Source organism: Lichenostomus cassidix, chromosome 1Aa (genome assembly GCF_008360975.1).
Source record: "Lichenostomus cassidix isolate B80296 chromosome 1Aa, HeHo_3.0, whole genome shotgun sequence".
Lineage (NCBI taxonomy): Eukaryota > Metazoa > Chordata > Aves > Passeriformes > Meliphagidae > Lichenostomus > Lichenostomus cassidix.
The window spans coordinates 54277181-54296335 of record NC_139480.1 but is presented as its reverse complement, the minus strand read 5'-3'; the positions used below and the strand labels follow the sequence as shown (position 1 = coordinate 54296335).

General features: G+C 48.3%; 2 long non-coding RNA genes across 2 annotated transcripts; one reads left to right on the top strand and one right to left on the bottom strand.

Moving 5' to 3' along the window:
• Positions 1 to 28: 28 nt before the first annotated feature.
• On the bottom strand, positions 29 to 11623 carry LOC146443910 (uncharacterized). Its single transcript, XR_014849361.1, has 3 exons — positions 11541 to 11623; positions 9363 to 9700; positions 29 to 8721 (listed from the first exon to the last, which is right to left on the bottom strand). It is a non-coding gene; the product is annotated as an uncharacterized LOC146443910 (long non-coding RNA).
• On the top strand, positions 10621 to 11413 carry LOC146443911 (uncharacterized). The gene is made up of 2 exons (XR_014849362.1): positions 10621 to 10723; positions 11088 to 11413. It is a non-coding gene; the product is annotated as an uncharacterized LOC146443911 (long non-coding RNA).
• Positions 11624 to 19155: the final 7532 nt, after the last annotated feature.

Here is a 19155-nt window from a genome sequence, read left to right as displayed (position 1 = left end):
AATGAAGTTACATTTTTTTTTCCTTTATGGCCATCCATTTCCCTAATTCTATCCCACAGATCTTTACTGTGGTTTTTCCCCCAGGAAAGTCCCTGGTTTAGCACCTGGATTTGTGCTGGCAGCTAGCTTTATGATTGCTGTCTTCTAAAAGGGGCCAAAATCCAACTGCTTTATTCATGCTGACATTCATATTTGTTTCAGTGGGAGTAATTGCCTGAGGAGGATGAACAGGATTTAACCTAAAGTCAATAAAATTAACAAGCACTTACCTTACAGCCAATAACAACCCTTGTTTATCTCTTGGCTGGAGAATCTCTGGTAAAACAGGTGCCTCAATACCTTTGCTATACAGCAAGTAAAAAAATGAGGCCATGCTCCAAGGGCTGAGGATCTCCTACAGGATATAGGTGGGATGTCCACTTGGGTCCCAGATCCCTGCAGCCCCTCTGAAAATTCCAGCTGGTGCCCAGAGTCCCCAGGGCAGGAGAAGTCTAGGCCAGCTCAGGGGACATCTTCTGTAGAGTGACAGAAGGGTTTGGGCATGAAACCATGAAATGTGGTCAGCGTAGACCAGAGTTGCCTTCTCAAAGTAGCTGTGCAACTTGGTTTTTCCAAGGAAAACGAAAGCATTAGTTGCCATCTGCTCTGGTCACACTGAGACAGGCAGGCTCTCCTTGGCTCCTTGCACACAAAAAGTCATTTCCACCTTAGAATCACACAATTTCTGATCTCTGCAGCAATGCAGGGTTATTTAGAGAAAAAATTAGGGGTCAAATGCATTGAAAAAAATCTGGGCAGGGATGTTGCTGATTTTAAATTATTAAACAGTGTGTACCAGAAGTTCTTTTGCAGTGGCTAGCCTTCCCTGCAAAGTCAAACACAGATATCTTACATGCTGGGAAGTTTAATGGGGACGGAGAAAAGAGACTGATGGAGGATTGATCTTCCATGCTTATTATCTGAACCAGATTGTATTTGCTGATTCCACTTGGCATTAACAATTGAGTGTAAAACAGCTGTGAAGGAACTCATAGCAATGACAAATTAAAAGAATTACATTTCTGGAAATTGAAAGATTAAACGAGGACACTGAAATAACACTAAATTTTCTCGAGTAATACATCTTCCGGATGTCACTTGGATTTTCCCAGCAACACAAGAATAATCATTACCCTTTTATGCCCAAAGGCCCTGATTAAGTATGTTCTTAAATTAAGCACATGCTTGAATACCCTTCCTGGATGAGGATGTTTTTTGATTTGAGCCCAGCTACCATCTCTCATGTGGCACGCAGTTGTAATTTCATGTCCTTTACACAAAATGAGTCATGTTGCACAGCTTTTCCACAGCCAGACACCATCCTCTGTAAAACATTGCCTGCTCTTGTTCCTCGCCGTGCCAGCAAGCAGTGCAGCCCGGGTGACAACAAGGCAAAGAGGACACACATCGCCAGGCATGGAAAAGGCGAGGCCTGGGCTGCAGCTTCGTGGTGACACAGTCTTTCCTAGTGCTTCTCCTAGGGCTGGGGACACACAGGAACTACAGAAAGCTCTGATTTTTCCCCACTGCCATTTTTGCCCTGGAAATTGAGTGGGCTTGGCGTGGTTGGGCTCCCAGAGAGGCACAGGCACTCACTCCCATAGCATGGTGTTTACACAGATATTTCTCCAGGCAGCAGCAGCCCAGCCAAGTGCCAATGGCAGGGTTGAGGCACACAAATCCAGAGCAGCAGAATTAGCAAGGAACAAAGGCTTGGATGTGGCTCTCCTCGTTGCCTCAAGGACTGGGGGACATTTGGCTGCCTTTGCCCGAGGAGCAACTCCACAAAAAGCTGCTGACCCAGGAGCACCCTCAGAGATGCCACCCCAGTGTGACAGCTGGAGTTGGGAGGGAGCCAGATGTGCCACAGCTGGCCAAAGGATCACCACTCTCCAAGCTAAGGAGAAGCTGAGACCTTGCCTCACCCTTGTTTATTGTTCCCCTGATCCCTTCACCGTGAGCCATGGACTGCAGAGCTGCACCAGGCATGGCCAAGGAGCCAAAGTTCAGCACCAAGATTGGGCCAAACTGCAGGGGGTTCCCCATTAAAGTAAATGACGGAAGATTCTCACTGAAAAAAGGTTTAAAGTCAAACTTGATTTCCACAACCTCGTGCCCGTTGACAACAGATAATAACAATGTGTCACTCTTGAAAGCACATTTGCATAAAACACAAGACCAATTAGAAATGGGTCCAACACTTGCAATCCAGGCTGGCTTCTGCCACAGCCACTTTTAAAGTTCAGGTCATCTGGAGGTGGAGGCTTGTTTTCCACAGGCCCTTCTGAGGCTATTTCATGTTGTTTTGTGTGTCTGCAGGCTCTGCTCTGAGTGCTGGGTTGTGCCAGGTGCCCTCCAGAGTAACCATGCAATGCAAAGTATTCTTTGCATATGCTCCATGTGCCTTTTTGGCATCACTAAGGGTAAGACCAAGGTACAGAGCTTTTCAGTTTAGCTGGCTGAGGTCACAGATGTGGAAAGAAGTAGAAGAGGATTTGTTTTAGGTCAGGATACTCCACACACTGAGGCTGTACATTTAATAATGCACCTTACTCTCTTCATCGCCTCTGATCATGAAATAAAATGCATTCACACACCCACATGCATGTGCAGGGCTCGAGATGCTGCCTTAAACCATGTGCAGAAGTTCCAGGAAATCTACCTGTGGCTTTACACCAGGACATAGGCACTGTGGGCAGCAGAGGGAAGGGCAAGGGCTTCTGCTCCCACTTCTCATTAATGAGAGGCATAAAATTAAGCAGCTTCATAGCAGTGGGTGCCAAATGTGCTCAGCTTGTCCCATGCGAGTGGATGTTTTGTAATAAAATCAGAGAGGCCTTATTTTCAAGAAGCACATGAAACAAACTGCTTCTGAGCTGGTGTAACACTACCAGCAGCTCTAAGAAGGTGTTCTCTCCAAAGATCCAGGACAAACTTTGTGGAACATACGCACATGTATCCCATTTCTTTCACTTTCTGGCACATGGAGACACTTGGGGCTTTGTTCCTGCAGCTGGCTCAAGGTCTCACCCTGGCACTGGGGCAGTCTCACTGTGTTACTCACTGCTCCAGCAGTACTCCAAGATCTGATGTACTCACAGGCACTGCAGTTGCCTGAAACACAATTTTGGGTCCTCTGGAAGGCACACCACCTGGAATTTTCTGAGTCACTCAGTCTTTTGAAAGCAAGTGGTTGTGACTTTCCTCTGACCAGGGTCCACCATCAGTGATGGCTTTTCTCAGAGTCATCTTTGGAGCCCTGAAGCACCTGAGTGTTGGAGCTGACATCTCCAGCCCAGCTGAAGTTGGTTGCTCACCTTGGTGTGGCCAAGATTTGCCTTTACTTCTTGGCTGGTTCAAAGATGAACCCCATGATCTTCCCTGGGGAGAGGAGACCTGAATATACTGGGCTTCATCTTTTGCAGTCTCCTCCTGAGCTTCTCTTAGCAGTTGCAGGATGCAGTAGATTCTGGACCATAATCTTCTGCCTCAAAAAGACCTGAATATTCCCAGAAATCAGCATCCCTTTGATTCCTGCTTTGCTACATTGACATAAACTATCTACAAATCACCTCCACAAATGAGCAAAGCTGCCTGGTCTTTATCTGAGGCTCAACAGAGGCCTAAGGCTTGGGCTAGAGCTGTGTGACAGATCTGGGACTCCTGATCTCTGTGCACCTCTCTCCTGAAAAGCCCCCTGGCCCTTGTCTCTGCCCTCCACTTCTCCATGGGCTCAGCTTCCCTCTGAGCAGCAATACCAACATGGCTTCATGTTGTAATATAAAAGGGTTCTTGAGGACACAGAGCTCTCCGTGCTGCCAGAATTACTGCATGTGCTCCACCAGATGTTGAAGAGTATTCCCTCCCATCCCAAGTTACCCTGGGTATTATATTTCCTTGGCTTGACATTGTTATGAAATGTCAGTGCTTCGCAACTTGTCTGACTCTCTTTTGCAATGTCCCCAAGGGAACACAACCACTTTCAAAGCACTGGTTGGGTCCAGCAAGCCCTACAAACCTGTACCATCTTTCCCACCAGAAGAACCTCCACCATCTCTGTAAGATAGGTGAGGCATAGCAGGATAGGAGGTGAAAGCAAGATGAACTGAAAGCAGGTCTGGAAGGTGCTGGTGAATTGGTCTGAGGGCTGCCTGGGGACTGCTTTTAGTCCATATTTTTCTGTCACACAAAAGAGGGAGGAGTGCATGGTGAAATTTCCTGATGACACAGACATGCGAGCGCTTGTCAATACAGAGAGGCCCCAGCCTATCAAACAGGAAGGACTGTGTGACCTCGAGGGTGGGAACAATGGGAATAGGACGAAATTCAATTGTGCCAAATGTAAGGTTTGGCACGTAAGGCTGAAGGGTCAGAGTTTCTCTGGGAAAATAAAAAGTCTCAGGCGCCCTGGCTGGTGACAGGATTACTCTGAAATGGCAGCACAGTATGGCTATGGAAAAAGGTAAATGTGAGAGAGGATGAATCAAGCATTTCCCTCATGGGACTGAAAGGTATTAGTGGTGGAGAACAAGTATCAGTGGACCCTGTGAGGAGGCTGCACTCAGCTTTATTCATCTCTGTTAGAGAAAGATGAACTGTGACAGGACCAAGTGTCACTAAGGCTGCTTGGTGGGGGCTGGAGACCCCATGCAGCAATAGGAAACTGAAAGGGATTGCCTGGTTCAGCCCAACAACATCAGAGGTTAGAGAGGACACGATTGATCTATAAATATCCTGCGTTAAACTTAAAACAATGTTGGCACAAGGACAAATGGATACAAATGGCCATGAGTGCCTTCAGCCTGGGAGCCAGAGGAAGGTTTCTGGCCATTGGAGCAGCGAGGCAGAGGAACAGCAAGGAACAGCTTGTTGTAAGGCACTGCAGCATCAAATTTTGAATTGTACCATTTGACACGGTGCTTGAGATGATTCAGTGATGCAGGAAGTGCCTTCCCTTCCAGATCCCCATTGTGGGTACACTTTCTGAGCCTTCTGCCCATATGGGTGCCCTAACTCAACCACAGGAGGAGGCAAGGCTGCCAGTCCCCTGACTAGCTGTGATAGGGCCTGGCATAATCTAACTCCTAATTTGTTAGTGGCAATTATTCTGATTTCATGCATTTCTTACAGAATAAAATGGAGACTTACATCAGTAACCAGTTTGGGTTTTGTTTGTTTGTTGTTTTTTTTTTTTTGTAGTTAGTACTTTGTACTTATATAGCATCTTTCATCTTTCAAAGTGCTTTACATACATTAATTATTTAATTCTCCCCCTACCCCCTTTGATCTAGGCAAGTATTATGATGCTCAGTTTACAAGTGGGGAAAGCAAACGTAGCACAGATCCTTGCTGCCAGGCTCATCCCACTGGGATTGATGCAGTGTCTTGGCCTGAAGAGGCAAGAAAAGGTTCCATGATGTGCACAGGGTCCACAAGGGATCCAGTGGTGGAGGCAGGGTGATAACTCTCCTGGATACCCCCTTGTTCCAAAGAGGGAGAAGAGAGTGAGGCTGCCAGCGAGAGCTGCTTGCAGGGCAAGTATGGGATGCTGTATGGATGAGAGAGGACCAGAAAATGATGTGTCCTGTGCTCTGAAGAAACACCCAGAATTCAGTTTCATCAGAGCATGCAGAACAAAGCCATCACAGTGGCAAGGTGACTAAGACCCAAGGAACAGAAATAAATGTACATAGTTAGAAGTAGCAAATGAATAAGAGCTGACACTGATCTGTGTAGACATACATTCAGTGAAAGGATGTGAGTCTTCTCTCTCAGTTAAAAAAAAATAACATCTGATGTATTTTTGATTGTTCTTGTGTTGAATGTTTATGTCGTTTTTCAGAGTGACTGTCAGAGGCTGATTTGCAGATTTCATTGCTAAATAACGGAGCCATTTTTCTTGCAAATTCACAGAGTGATGTTTGTGAGTTTGGGCTGCTGTGACGATGTCAGGATGCTGCAAATGCACTCTGCCTTGTTCCAAAGAGAAGTCTCACATGCCCCCACTCTTTTCCACCCTTTTTAAAGGACATTTCTGGCTTACAGTGCAGTTTGTTAGGCAGAACAGGAACCTGGGAACAACACACTTGAGGTTCAGTATTCATTCCAGCATTGGTCTGGTGTCTGACGCTGCACAGGGTAGTAGCTGCATCTCAGTGGCCAGTGCCCAGAGTGGGAGTTAAAACACCAGGCTGATTTTGACAGATACTGACTCATTCTGAGGCCAAGAGAATGTCATTTAGCACTAACTCACTGCCCAGCCTGATGGCACAAGGAAATGTGGCCCTGTGCATCCTCCTCCTGGCAGAGCAATCAGTATGTGCCCAGAGAAGCTCCTGTGCTCCTCTGGGTCAATCAGCACTGCAACATAATGTCTTTTTGTGGGGAAGAAAGGGGGAAAGGGCCTGAATTTAGTCACATTTTTCCTGCAGCAAAACATTTTCCTGTTCCTGCTAGCACTAATTCCTAGAGAAGTAAAAACGGCTAAGGTTTTTTAATTTCATGGTCATTTTGATATGCTAAATGGTGCCAAGGGAGTGAGTGGAAAATTAACAGAGTTCAAATCCCCATGGAACTTAGAAAATGTAGTTAAAATAGTGCTGCTAAAGATTTTTAATTTGCAGAAATTATTTTAAAGTGTAGCATTTTTAATTAGCTGTGAATGCTGCTTACTCCGCATCAGTATTACCCACAAAATCGGCTGCACTTAAGACAGTTAAGCTCCTCACCTGCACAAATCCCTCAGGAATCCACAGGTTATAACTGAGATCCATGGAGTTGTGCACCAGCTGAGAGGGAAACTGTGATAATGGAACAGTGATGGAAGTACAGTATTCTAACGAGCACAGTAGAGTCAAAGCTGCGGTTGCAATTGTCTTGTTGTGTCACTCCCTCTGGCTAGAGATCCTCTGTGTTCCTTAGTATTAATTTCTTACTATCCACTCTTCAGGACCTGTGTTAAAGCAGGGTTTAAGCAGGGTGACATCTCTTCCACCTCACTGCTGCATGAGAGGCAAGGAAGGGTGTTTCTTTTGGGATGCACAGCAACAGTAACATTCCTGAAATCTCAGCTGTTTGCAAATACCTCCAGTTCAAGCCATGTTGAAAAAAACAACAAAAGCTTAGGGGTTATCAATACATTGTAACTAAAACTACAGGAAATTCAGATGGGAAGGCCAGCTGTGTAGGGTGAAGAAAGAAGCAAGAGATATCTCTTTTAAACTAGCTTTGGACAGTGAATTGAATTTGCACAGGTCAGTTCAATCCTGGCACTTCTAAACCTCTCAATAATTCACTGTGCAACTGTAGTAAAATTTTCTTACCCAAATTCGTGGGTGTAGTTTTTTAAATCCCACAAAGACAGAAATCCCATGGTCTCATGCCACATTGGCAGTGCCATGGCTCATCAGCAGGGCTGTAAAACCAAGAGGTAGCAGGTGAGACACCTCAGACAGCCTGGGGACTGACTGGCAGGAGCAAGGAATTGGTGCAGGATGGGAGGCAGTGGGAAGACCCACAGCAAACCCCTGACATGGCACCCAGCCCTTGTGCCAAGTTTCAAACCCCTGCTCTAAAACAAGGCTGTGCTCGAGCCATTCAGCAAAAAGGTCACCAGAAGCACTTCATGTGGTGCAAAACATCTTCTTCTGCCCTCTCCTCTTGTGCTTGGTGCCAGGCATCCACCCAGCCCATTTGGCTGGATCTTTCCCTCAAAGATGTCAGAGGCAGCCATACAGCATGGAAAAAATCACCTCAAAATGCTTGGCAAAGCTTTAGTCGACTGAAAATGGGGTTGTATAATGGGATGTCCTGAGTAACTTGAAAAGCAAACATCCTTACCAGAGCTGCCTATAGTGCAGTTGCCTGTACAAGGTGTGTAAATGCCTTTTTTTTTAGTGTTTTTCCAGCTGCAATGTGTTCACCCAGCCTCAAAATTATGTCAGTGGTATCTCTGACTGTCATCCTCCTCCTGCCAGCACAGGCCATTTTACATGGGCACAGTCACAGGGACTCGTGCCCTTGGACATCCACTGCTCCGGGAGTGTCCAACCTTGAGCTCCAGCTACAAGGCAGAAAGAAAAAGAGCCTTTTGTCCCAGGCATCCATAAGCAGCTTAAATGGGCACCAAGAGGGCCTCCTCTGCAGTGACAGCCTGGCAGCTCCCTGCGAGCTCTGCATGGTGTCCAGAGCCCAGGAGCTCTCCTCTGGGCAGCCACAGCCCAGAGCTGAACTGAGAATGCTTGAAGGATCTGTTTTGCTCTCACAGGCACTGTCAAGGGGATGCTGCCAACCAAACCCTCTTTCCCATTGCTCTCCATGTGAATACCATGTCTGTGCTGGAATAATTTTTTTTGTCTCTCTGATAGCTGTAATAGCTCTCAAAATCCCTCTCTTGCTCTTTTTACACCTGTTCTATCAGCCAGCATGGCTGAGAGCAGACTGCCTGCTGCCAGCACTGTGGATCATAACCAGGGATTTTGGACATACATTTTCCTACACAAAATGAGGTCTCTGGTGCAAGCAAGGCCTCATGAAGCTGTGTTAGCAGTCCTGGCAGGGGCAGGTTGATGGCCTCAGTGACACAGGGAAGGTGAGGGCGGAGGTCTGGCTTGCCAGGGTGAAATAGAAGTTGCAGGAAGGAGTTGCTGGACCCTGGTTGATGTCCCTGCTGTAGGTCTTGGCCTGCATCAGGGTAACAAAAGCAAATCTGATTAGTACCTTGGCTGAGACACCTCCTGATTTCAGCACAGTTTTATCTGTGGTGTGACTCCCTTTGCCCAGACCTCAAAATAATCCATTCTACATCTGCAGTCCTGGTGAGGAGCAGTAAAGGGGGGAGAGGGATGCCCAGGAGGGTAGGCAGTTTTGTGCCTCAAGGGCCAAGGAGATTCCTGCTGAAGATGATTGGAAAGATCTTGTGCAAAGGTGGATGATGGGGTGAAAGGGAATAGTAATAAAGGTAGTACTGACTGACTGATACAGAGGGCAGAGAGCAAAGCGCAAGGGAGGCTGCGGCAAGAAAGTTCATGTTGTTGTGGGAAAGGGAATGGGAATGCTTGATTTGCTTTTAAAAATGGGCACTGAGTGGCAGAAGGACTGAGTGTTTGTTCAGCAGTGAGCTGCAAGATTGGGATTCACTGCCACTGGAGATTGCTGAGACGCAGAGCTCAGGAGGTCTGAAAAAAAATGCACGGGCATTTATAAAGGTTGTGGATATCTCCAGGGTTACCTCATTGGAGATAATCAAGCAGAAAGGATACAAACCAGAGCTCTTCAGGGGACATACCAAGTGATATATGCCATGGGTTAGCAAAATATTTTACCATAAGCAAGTTAGGATTGGCCATTCTGGTGTTTCTCGCTCCGGGTTTACAGGACTTGGCAGTTGGGCACCTTCAGAGAGGAGAGTGGAGTAGATGAGCTGAAAGCCCAGTCCGTGGCAGCAGTCCCTCTGGTCCTGTGTCCTGCTGCGTGAGAAAGCATGTGAGGAATTATAATTCCCTTTGGACATGTGACCCAAATTGCTGCGGGAATTTGCATTCCTGGTGCCTGCTTCCATTCCATGTCTTCCCCCGCTGCACAGTGACACCTGCAAGAGGGCTTGTTACCCTCTCTGAGAGCACAGGCTCAACAATCTTTTCAGAGATATTAAGAAGAGCATCTACAAAGGAAACCAAAAGGTAAAGAGGAGTCAAAAATATGTCAATGCTGTGTAAAAGCTTATCCATACAAAACAAACTTGCTCAAAGAAAAATCACCTGTCACTTTAAAATCTGACATTAATTTTCTCAAATCTCAGACCTTAATCAGGAGTAATACTTGAAGAAGAACAAAGAGAATTTATGATGAAAAATCAGGACCATTGAGTGCTAGGCTCAGCAGGACTAACTGCATGACAATATGGGTAAGAATGATAATTGCATTAGCTTAGCCTGAAATGACTGGCCAGAGCTGGCCTTTTTTTTGGTCAGCTGAATTTCTGTAATGGCTTCATTTACTTTTCAAGCAAACTTGGAAGGAGAGTTACGAATAGATTATGACATATCTATCTACTCTCTTAGGGGAAAGGAGCATTTCAGAAAAACATCCTAACATTGCCTTAGAGCTCTTTGAAATGGGTTAAACCTAGTGCCCCTTATGGGTCCTTTTAAAATAACATTGAGAGGGGAAGGTAGTTCCTGCACATGAAAGTTATGGGATCCAAACCCATAATGGTCTCACTTTATTCCACACACTGTACTTTGACCCCAAGCCCCAGTCAGACCCTCCCCATGGTGACACTCACACTTAATCCAATTTTTACGTTTTATTTACACTTTTAAATATCGGGATGACCTCTAACAGGCACTAATCCTCTGCCTGTTAAAAACAAGAAGATACCTCTACCTGAGTCTACATTTTCTGTAATAGGAAACTGTGTATTTATCTCCCAGCTCTGCAGTCAAATTCTGGTTCCAATTCCAGTGCAGTGATCCCAGTCCTGGGTCCAGCTGCCAGCTCTGTGTTGCTGGGACCTCCTGTAGCACCTGGTGGGAACAGCTGGAAGTTCCCAAACCAGTGTTTTCCCAAACCAGTGCACTATGAGATCACAGACATGGGAAGTAGCAGCCAGTCTGGATGGGAGAGAGGGGGCAGACATTCCCCCACAGCCCTGTGTATCAGTATCTGATCACTGCTCTCCCTGGTAAGCACTGCTCTGATGGAACGTGAGTTTGCCCTCATCAAAACCTGGAGCCTGGACTGGGGAGCATGAGCGATGCAAGGGAGATGTGAACTGCAACAAAAATTGGCTGATTGTGGCAAATCTGCTGCCATCCCATTGCAGCATCAAATATGCGCAGTGCTACATCTGTCAGTGCTGCACAGAGGGGCAGAAGCTCTGTAGGACTGGCCTGTCCCTGTTTTTGGGGCAGGAGGCAGGTGGCACAGGCAGCACTAGCAGGGACTAGGCATCCGGGACTGATGCCTCTGTGTAAAAGGGAAAGAGTTACTTTTACTTGTTCTGCACAAAATAACCAAAACATCTGTGCCTCTAATTCCTCCTTCAGCAGAGGCAGCTCCGGAGCCCTGATCCCGCGCCGCAGCCTGGCAGGCAGCACAGCTCTCCTGCCGCCAGCCAAAGCACCAGCTGCTGCTGGCTCGACGTGGATGTGCCCAGGACACCTTCTGGGAGCAGCCTGGCTGCCGTGTGAGCCGCTGGTGGCTCTGTGGGGCTGAGCAGTGGCTGCTGTCACGCAGGCCGCCTTCGCCGCCACCGCCGCGACCCAGCCAGCACACGCAGCTCCGATTGCAACACAGCCCGCCTCACTCACTGGCTGCTTTTATTCGTCTTCCTCAAAGGCTTAAATAAACAAGAAACAGGTTAAAAACAAAATCTTGGCCCTGGCCCCTTCCTGAGCTGGCTGTTCCATGATGGCTTCCGGCCCGTGCGCGAGCTTCCCCCTGCAGAGGGAAGCGGCGCCGTCCTGCAGCTGCCTCGAGTGGGAAATGAGGCCACGTACCTGCCTTTGATATCGGCGCCAGGCCACTGGAGCAGCGCTCTCCACACCATCCTCGGCGTTTTCCATGTCGAGTGGGAACTCGAGTGTGCTGTTGGGAGCTGGAAGAGGTTTGCCTTCCCAGGGCCAAGGCACAAGGACACAGGGACACTCCCTGTCAGCTGGGCACAGGCTCCACGTGAGGGGGCATTTCCAGAAGCATGAACCCTGCACACCTCTCCAAAGCCTTTTCTGGTAGGGGGAGAGGAATATAATTCCACTTGCAATCTGCTGTGAACATAAAAACAATCTTGGAGGAGCCCATCAAGCTTTTGCCCTCAGGACCTGCGGCGCAAGCTGCACTGGAGTGAAGACCCTCTGGTCATTTTGCTGGAGGGACATTGGGAGCTCATTGCAATGAACCCCTGTCCGAGGTCACTGTATGACAGCTGGGCAAGGCTCCCAGGGCTTTCGAAACACTTCACATGCACAAAATTGCCTCACAGCACCTTTGCGATGGACGTTTTCTATTTTTGCCATTCGGAACTTCCAGAAACAGATAAAAAGATGCCAAGATACATGATGAGACTCCATGCCAGGTACTGTGCATTTCTTCCTGCCCCAAGCTCCCTACTTTCTTGACAAGGCCCAAATCATTTTCCTCGCAGAGCATTCAAGGTTTGGTTTTCTGTGTGTGTTAAAGAGCTTTATGTCCATCATACTGCTGCTAAAACATGCCACTATCTAGCACTGGCAATATGTTCCTGACTAGGGCTTTAGAGTGTTATAGATAAGTTATGTGGCATTTTCCATTTAAATTAAAATAGATCAAGCTAAACTCAAGGGAAGCTGATAGCTGCACTTTCATTTTATTTCATTCTGTTTCCTCTTTATGACCAATGTTACGCTAATAATCAAAACTTTGATTATAGGTCCCCAAGGCACCATGTTGCACACAGGCCAGGCCTCCAGCTCTCACACTGCCAGCATTCCAGCTGCCAGGCAGTGGCAAAAGCAGGATGGTTGATATGAATGTGGCATCTAGGGATCTTTTCCTCCCCTCTGCAGACAAAGTCTTTGCTGCTTGTCTCATCTGGCCTGAATTCTCCAGGCATGAAGATACAGATCTGAAATTTGCCTGATTCTGTCATCTGTTGCTGGTGCCAGTGGGGATCTCAAGCTGCCAGCATGGACTGTGCCACACTAGGTTGCATGCAAGTGCTTTGAGGGGACTCTTGCAGTAGACAACTCCAGAGAGGCAAAAAAAAAAGAGCTATTGAGGGTAGTGCTCCCAGGAGTGGATGGACTGGACTTGCAGAAGATGGAGATATCAAGAAGACACACTGTCCTGTTGCAGGCACTTGCCAGCACCCAGCTGCTGTCCCCCTCCCGCAGAGCCTCAGGAAACTCCTCTAAATGGTTTTGGTTACAACAAAAAAAGGTGTTTAAAATGAAAAATGTAACGGGAATGATAACACTAATCTGCAAAATGGGAAAGTAATAAAAAGTCTAAGTTTTCTTGTCTCCCCTGGGTTTGTGGGGCTGAGGAATCATGGAATCATAGAATGGCCTGGGTTGGGAGGGATCTTAAAAATCATCTAGCTCCAATCTCCCTGCCATGGACAGGGATGAGGGATGATGTGGTAGTGGTCCTGCTTGCCTCACTCTGCCCAGCTGAGCTCCCACACCTCAGCTCAGCTCCCAGGGCAGGCATAGGTATTTGTACCTCATGGGGCCTCTGCTCTTCAGGAAAAAACTGTGTTGGTCAAGGTCTTGCTGCCTTGCCAAAGACTTCACACACTGGAAGAGTTTTTAAAGAGTGGTTTGTGCCATACAGGAAATCCCACAAGTGAGACCTCCTTGCAAAGGCCTGGACCGCTGTGCTGAGCTCCGTGGGCGGAACTTTGGCCATGGCTGCTTTAAGTCACAGAGTGAAGTTCAAAGCAAGTCTTGAAATGGCTGCACAGCTTCTGCTCCTCACAGCAGAGTTTTGTGGGGACCTGCTGCCCATCCTGCTCTGGATGGGAGGGTGGGGTGAGCATCACTCACTGCTCTGCCTGGCTTGCACGTCATGCTTCACCTGCTCACCTCCATGAGTCCTGCACCCCTCCAACCTACAGCTTCCTCCTCACACCTTGGTAGGACAGCAAAGGAAGTAAAGGGCAGTAAAACAGAACACTGACCTTTTCATACCACAGACCTTTTCCAGCTCTGACATAAATTCATGAGCTTTAACAGGCACATGCTGAAGCCTTGGGTTTGGCGATTTAATTCCCTGCTCTTTGCCAAGGCCACCAGGTTTGTGCTTGGGGTCTGGGATGCAAAGCATTTTTGTGCAAAGATGGTTTGGACCCTCACAGCTGTGGGGTGCGTGCATGTGTGTGTGTGGGGATGATGGAACAGCAACCTCAGCAGTGCCTGGCTGCAGGCAGGGGTCCCTGGTGGTCCTGCTGGGGTGCACAGGCTGCACACCACCTTCTGCCAGGGGGCCAACACCAAAGCCAAGCTGCAGAGCTAGCGGGTGCTAGCACATCCCACAGGTAGGCCGTGTGGGTGGCACTGTGCCCGTCCTGTGATGCACCCCGGGCTCTTCTTCTGGCACCCTGCATCCCTCCCCACCAGGGTGAGAGTCCCTGCTGCTCCCCAGGGAAAAGCACTGTGCCTGGGGCAGACCCAGGGTCACTGCCACCCTCACTGTCCCTGCCATCAACGTGGGAGATCGGGACCCAGCGTGTCCTGGGTGGGCAGGGGCTCATTGTCAGGATGTGCCTCGGGCACGGCGCCTCTGCCCAGCCCTGCTTTCTGACCGCAGAAAGAAAACATTTGCCCAGACACAGCCCGGCCCCTTGCCACGTTGAAAGCCTGGCTGCCGGCAGCTGGAAGGGGTCATGCAATGCCTCCCCAGCAGGACACAGAGCACAGGACTGGGAGACGAGTTAAACGAGGCTGGGCTTTAGAGCCTTCCTGAAACCCGTCCTCATAAAAGGCAGCTGTCTGGAAACCTGCTCATCGAGGGGAGGAGAGAATCCCTGTGAAGAAGGGAGGTTTGCCAGGCCTGCCACCAGCACTGCTCACACGCAGGCAGTGCTCCCTCCCCGGCTGCAGCAGCCTGGTAAAACACCGGGGAGATGAACGCCACCACGGGCAGGTGACCCTGCAAGCAGCATTTTCACGAGCTTCAGAGCCCCACATGCCGCGGGGTAGCTCACTGTGGCACTGCACACCCCAGGAAGCACTGCCAGCACAGGTCACCATGCCTGCCATCTGGTCTGGGAGCAAAGGGCACACTGGAGGGAGCAGGGAATTCAGGCACAATGGCTGAAGGGGTATTTCCCAGCTGGTACAAGGTCCAGAGGTATCCTGGATACGTCCTGACAAGCTAGGATGGGTCTAAGGGCTGACTTGTCCCTCCCTCTGGGACAATGGGTTGTAGTGATCATCACACACGCCTGTCCCTTCTCTTGAGTGCCTGTGCTGAGCTCTGTGCTGTCCTGCCTGTGCTCTGGGGCTGGGCTCCAGTTGGTTCCTATGCCTGTGGAGCACTTTGGCTTTCCAGTCCAATGCTGTTTACACAATGCAGAGGACTTCTCCTTGCTTGCACATTCCAGGTAGATCTCAGGTAGTGGCTGAAGCAGACAGGCAGCAACTGATCCCCTGATTTCTCCTCCTGTCCTTCTAGCTGAAAAGCTCAGGCCTGAGCAACCAGAACCCAGGACTCATACAATGGGAGTTTGGCTCTTTGTTCAGAGCCAGACTGCTCCAAGTAGCATCTGTGCCCAAAAACACACACTGGGCTTTTTCTCTGACTTCTCTTACATCATCTCAGCACTCACCTGTCTGCAGCCAAGTGTCTGGAATGGGGTGGTTTCTGTTTCATAGAGGAGGAAGACTGTCCTGCCTGTCTTGCACACTTGGATTTAGGAAGACTTGGTCTCCCTCCCACTCCTGACCTCTCAGCCTCCTCCTTTGTTCTGAAGGAGTTCAAAATGACAAGGTTCTAATAAACCCACCATGCTGAGAAGGAGGGAAAATAATTTCTGAAGTGATGAATGACACATTGGTACTTACTGTAATTACACAGTGCACTTCAGCGAGGTATTTTCCTATCACTAATCCAAAACATTTGCACTCCCCTTTCTCGTAGTTTTCTGCTCCTTGATTCCCTTCCAGGCTGCCACTCCCAGAGTGCTCTCAAGGTGCATTCAGTGTTCCTGCAAATCTCTGCCCCTTTGGAGCTAGCAGGGAGGAAGGGAATCTGTGCCTCAACTTCTCCAGCCTCAGCTTTCCACAGCTACATTTGCAGTGAAGGAAGAACAGAGGAAGAGTGAAACACTGAAGTTTTGTTCCCCCAGTATGTTTTTTTTCCTAGCACATTTTTTGTGACAGCCTGGGACCCCACTGTAGTGTGTTAGCACCATAAATATCCAGGTCAGTACCATATGGCCTTATACAGCAAGTCCAACAGAGTTGCTCTAGGTTTATCCTTTTTAAGACTCTCACACTGTTTTTTCTAAGACTGTAAAATACCCCAGATTTCCACTCAATTAAAAAAAAAATAAAAAGAACATGTGCTTCTATGCATGATCCAAAACTCTTTGTTCTTCTCCCAAAAGTCCATAAAAAGGCATGCAGAAGTCCTTCAGTTTTCACCAAAATGGTGAGGAACTGCTTTGCTACTCCTGGGGCCTCCCAAAGGACTAGAATCTGCTGGGTGTTACCACTTGATGCAGTTCTGAGGAGCAAGCCACTTGACTGGAAGACTCTGCAAAAAGAATATCCCACCAACCCTTCAGGCTGTGGTCACATGGAGCTGTTTTGGGATCCCAACCACCTCACAGATCTGCCGAAATGTTCTGGATTCAGTGTTTCTCCCTTGAGTTTTGTGCAATCCTCCCATACCTCCTAGGACTTGGAGGGAGAGGACGTCTTTCACTTGGACATCTGGCACTGTTGTCCTAACAGACAAGCTCCAGGGCATTTTGTGAAATAGTCTGCAGCTCCCAGAATCTGCTTCAGACAGAAACCCAAGGACACCAGGCAATGCAGCCCATTAATGGAATGAGTCTGTCAGATTCTGTTTCATGGGGTGTCTCTGTGTTTCTGTGGGACTGTGATTTGCAATAGTGGCATTCATCTCCTGCACGCATTTTCTACATCTTTCCAGATTCTTAACCGATGTAGGACTTTTTCCCTTAGCTTAGCTAAGGCTTGTTGGAAATGTACCAAAACACAGGGTGGTTTAAAACATTTGCCAGCTTTGAAATAATAATCTCAGAATTCCTGCTCCAGACATCACTGAACAACATGCACCACAGATTGTTTCCATACACTATAACTTTTGTGCCATATTTGACCTTTAACTCCAGGCTTTTCCACCACGACCAGATTGCTTTTCCCTTGGTAGCCCACACTCGACTGTGCTCCAAATGCATGTCTATTGTGCTCTAGGCCAGTGGAGTTTCCCAGCTCATCTAGTTGTATCCTACTGGGATTCTTTCTGTGATGAACCTTCCGCCATGGACTTGTTCAGGAGCCCACATTCCTTCTCTGGCACTTCCCTTCCTTGGCTCTCCTGAGTGAACTGGAAGTATTTGCACATCTACAAGTAGTTTGAGAGGAAACAAGCATCTCCCTCTCTTGCATTCATCCTCTTGAAGAATCAACCCTTCATGACGCTGTTGCACCACATCCCAAAGGTGCTGCCTGGTTTAGGCATCCCTGCTACTCCACTTGTGCCCAGAGGTGTAGTTAATTGAGCAGTTGTAAAATTGCCATTTTCCTAAAGACCTGGGCAAATTGCATCTGGGACTCCTAGGCCCATGGAGTGAGCTAATGCAGGGATTCATGGCCTACCCTTATTACAGTGTTCCTCCTGTGCAAATACCAGCAGAGCTTATCAGTAAATTTAACCACTGGCAAGAATTGCACAGGTTGAAACTGCTAAATCCCATTCTGCTGGCCATTGAAATGCTCTCCCTCTGTCACTGTGCCCGAGTGAAGTTGTGCAATGTTAGCATATCCACAAAAAAATCTTCTGTAACAGGAGCAGAGTCCTATGGACCTGCAGCTCTGGGGAACAGGCCAGCTCCGGGCAACCTCGGTTTTGCTTTTTTCAGTGGAAATTCCCCATCACCAGCTTGTGCAGCAGACAGCAGTTACCCTCTTTTGGAACAACTCTCTTTCCTTTGGGACCAGTTATAGACTGTCAGCCTTGAACTTATCACAGGCTCTGTGTAACTGCACCTACCACTTGTTCAAAGGTCTCAGCATGCACCCAAAAATAGCCTAAGAACAGCAGACCTCTTGGAAGGTTGAGGCCATCCAAGGCCTCCTGTTGGCATGGTGTGCCCTCCCTTCCCCATCAACCCCTCCCATGCAGCTGGGGCTTTGCATGAGCTCCCAACCATCACTAAATTCCCAGGTTGGGCTTTGCTGAGAAAGCCATTTTCCCATCTTTCTTTTCTTTTTCTTTTCTGCCTGCCAATATACAGCTTTCAGATCTATTGTGACTGACCAAACTGAGCCCAATGGCATTACCCAAGGGGCCTTCATGCTCAGAAACAACTTCTCCCCAGGGACTTCAGTGGGGGAGTTTAGGGGGAAGGTTGTTTTACTTGGTCCTGGTTGATGTTCCTGGAAAGCATCCAGCAGACAGATGGGGATCATTTCTGTTTCACATGCACAACATCTAACTGACCTGCTGGGGAAGAGGCTCTGAAGGTCCCAAAATTCCAGGCAGGCTTCAGACTCTCCCATCATCAGGGCTGGCAGAGACCTCAGAGTGGAGCCACCTTTATTTTTCACTGTCCCCAAAGACAGGACAGGTTCTCAGCTACCTTCAAACAATTTGCTTCACTTGAAACGCACCTTTTAAGGGAATTTCCAAACTGATGGCGTAAGAAACAGTTCCTGGTGTTTATCAGGACATCACCATGGCTCACTTATTACTCCAGCACCTTGTTTCACCAATCTGACTTTCCCAGGTTTGGAGATGTGTCTACACTCTCCTGTCACCACTATCCACCACAAGCTGATTAGCTTGGCCACCGTTAGCCCATGGGCTGCTTTGGTAGATTTTGTCCCATCTCTTTGGCCCTAAGATGTGCCAAAGTCTACCAGATTGTGACCAATGCTTCCCTTGTACATTTTTTGCATCAGTTCTTCACAAACACATGGTGCCCCAGCTGGATCTCTCCCTATTTCCCCATTTTGCATCCCTGCAAAGGGCTCGTTGCACGTTGTGTCTTGGCCCACCACCTTCTCACACTCAGGTTATTTTATTTCTGCTTCTGAGCTCAGCTGTGTTTTTGCACGGCCCCTGTCTCTCTCACTTTACATATGTTAGGTACACTCTGAGCTGGAAGTTCTCTTTTCTTGTCCCCACGTGAGCCACAGAGCTGCACTGACAGGACTGACCACCTTGTCACCACTGGCTGCTCCCTGGCCCAATGCTCTGCTGCAGCCCATGATTTAAGGACTTGGCACATTCCTCAGCCTCTCAGAGCATCTTTGGCTTCCCATTAAACACAGAGCTATCATTCCTGGCTCGGGAAGTCTCCACCAGGACCTGGGAGACCAGCCCAGGGAGCTTGCATTACGTGCATGCTCTGTTTGTCTGCTCCTCCAGAAGTATCTCCTC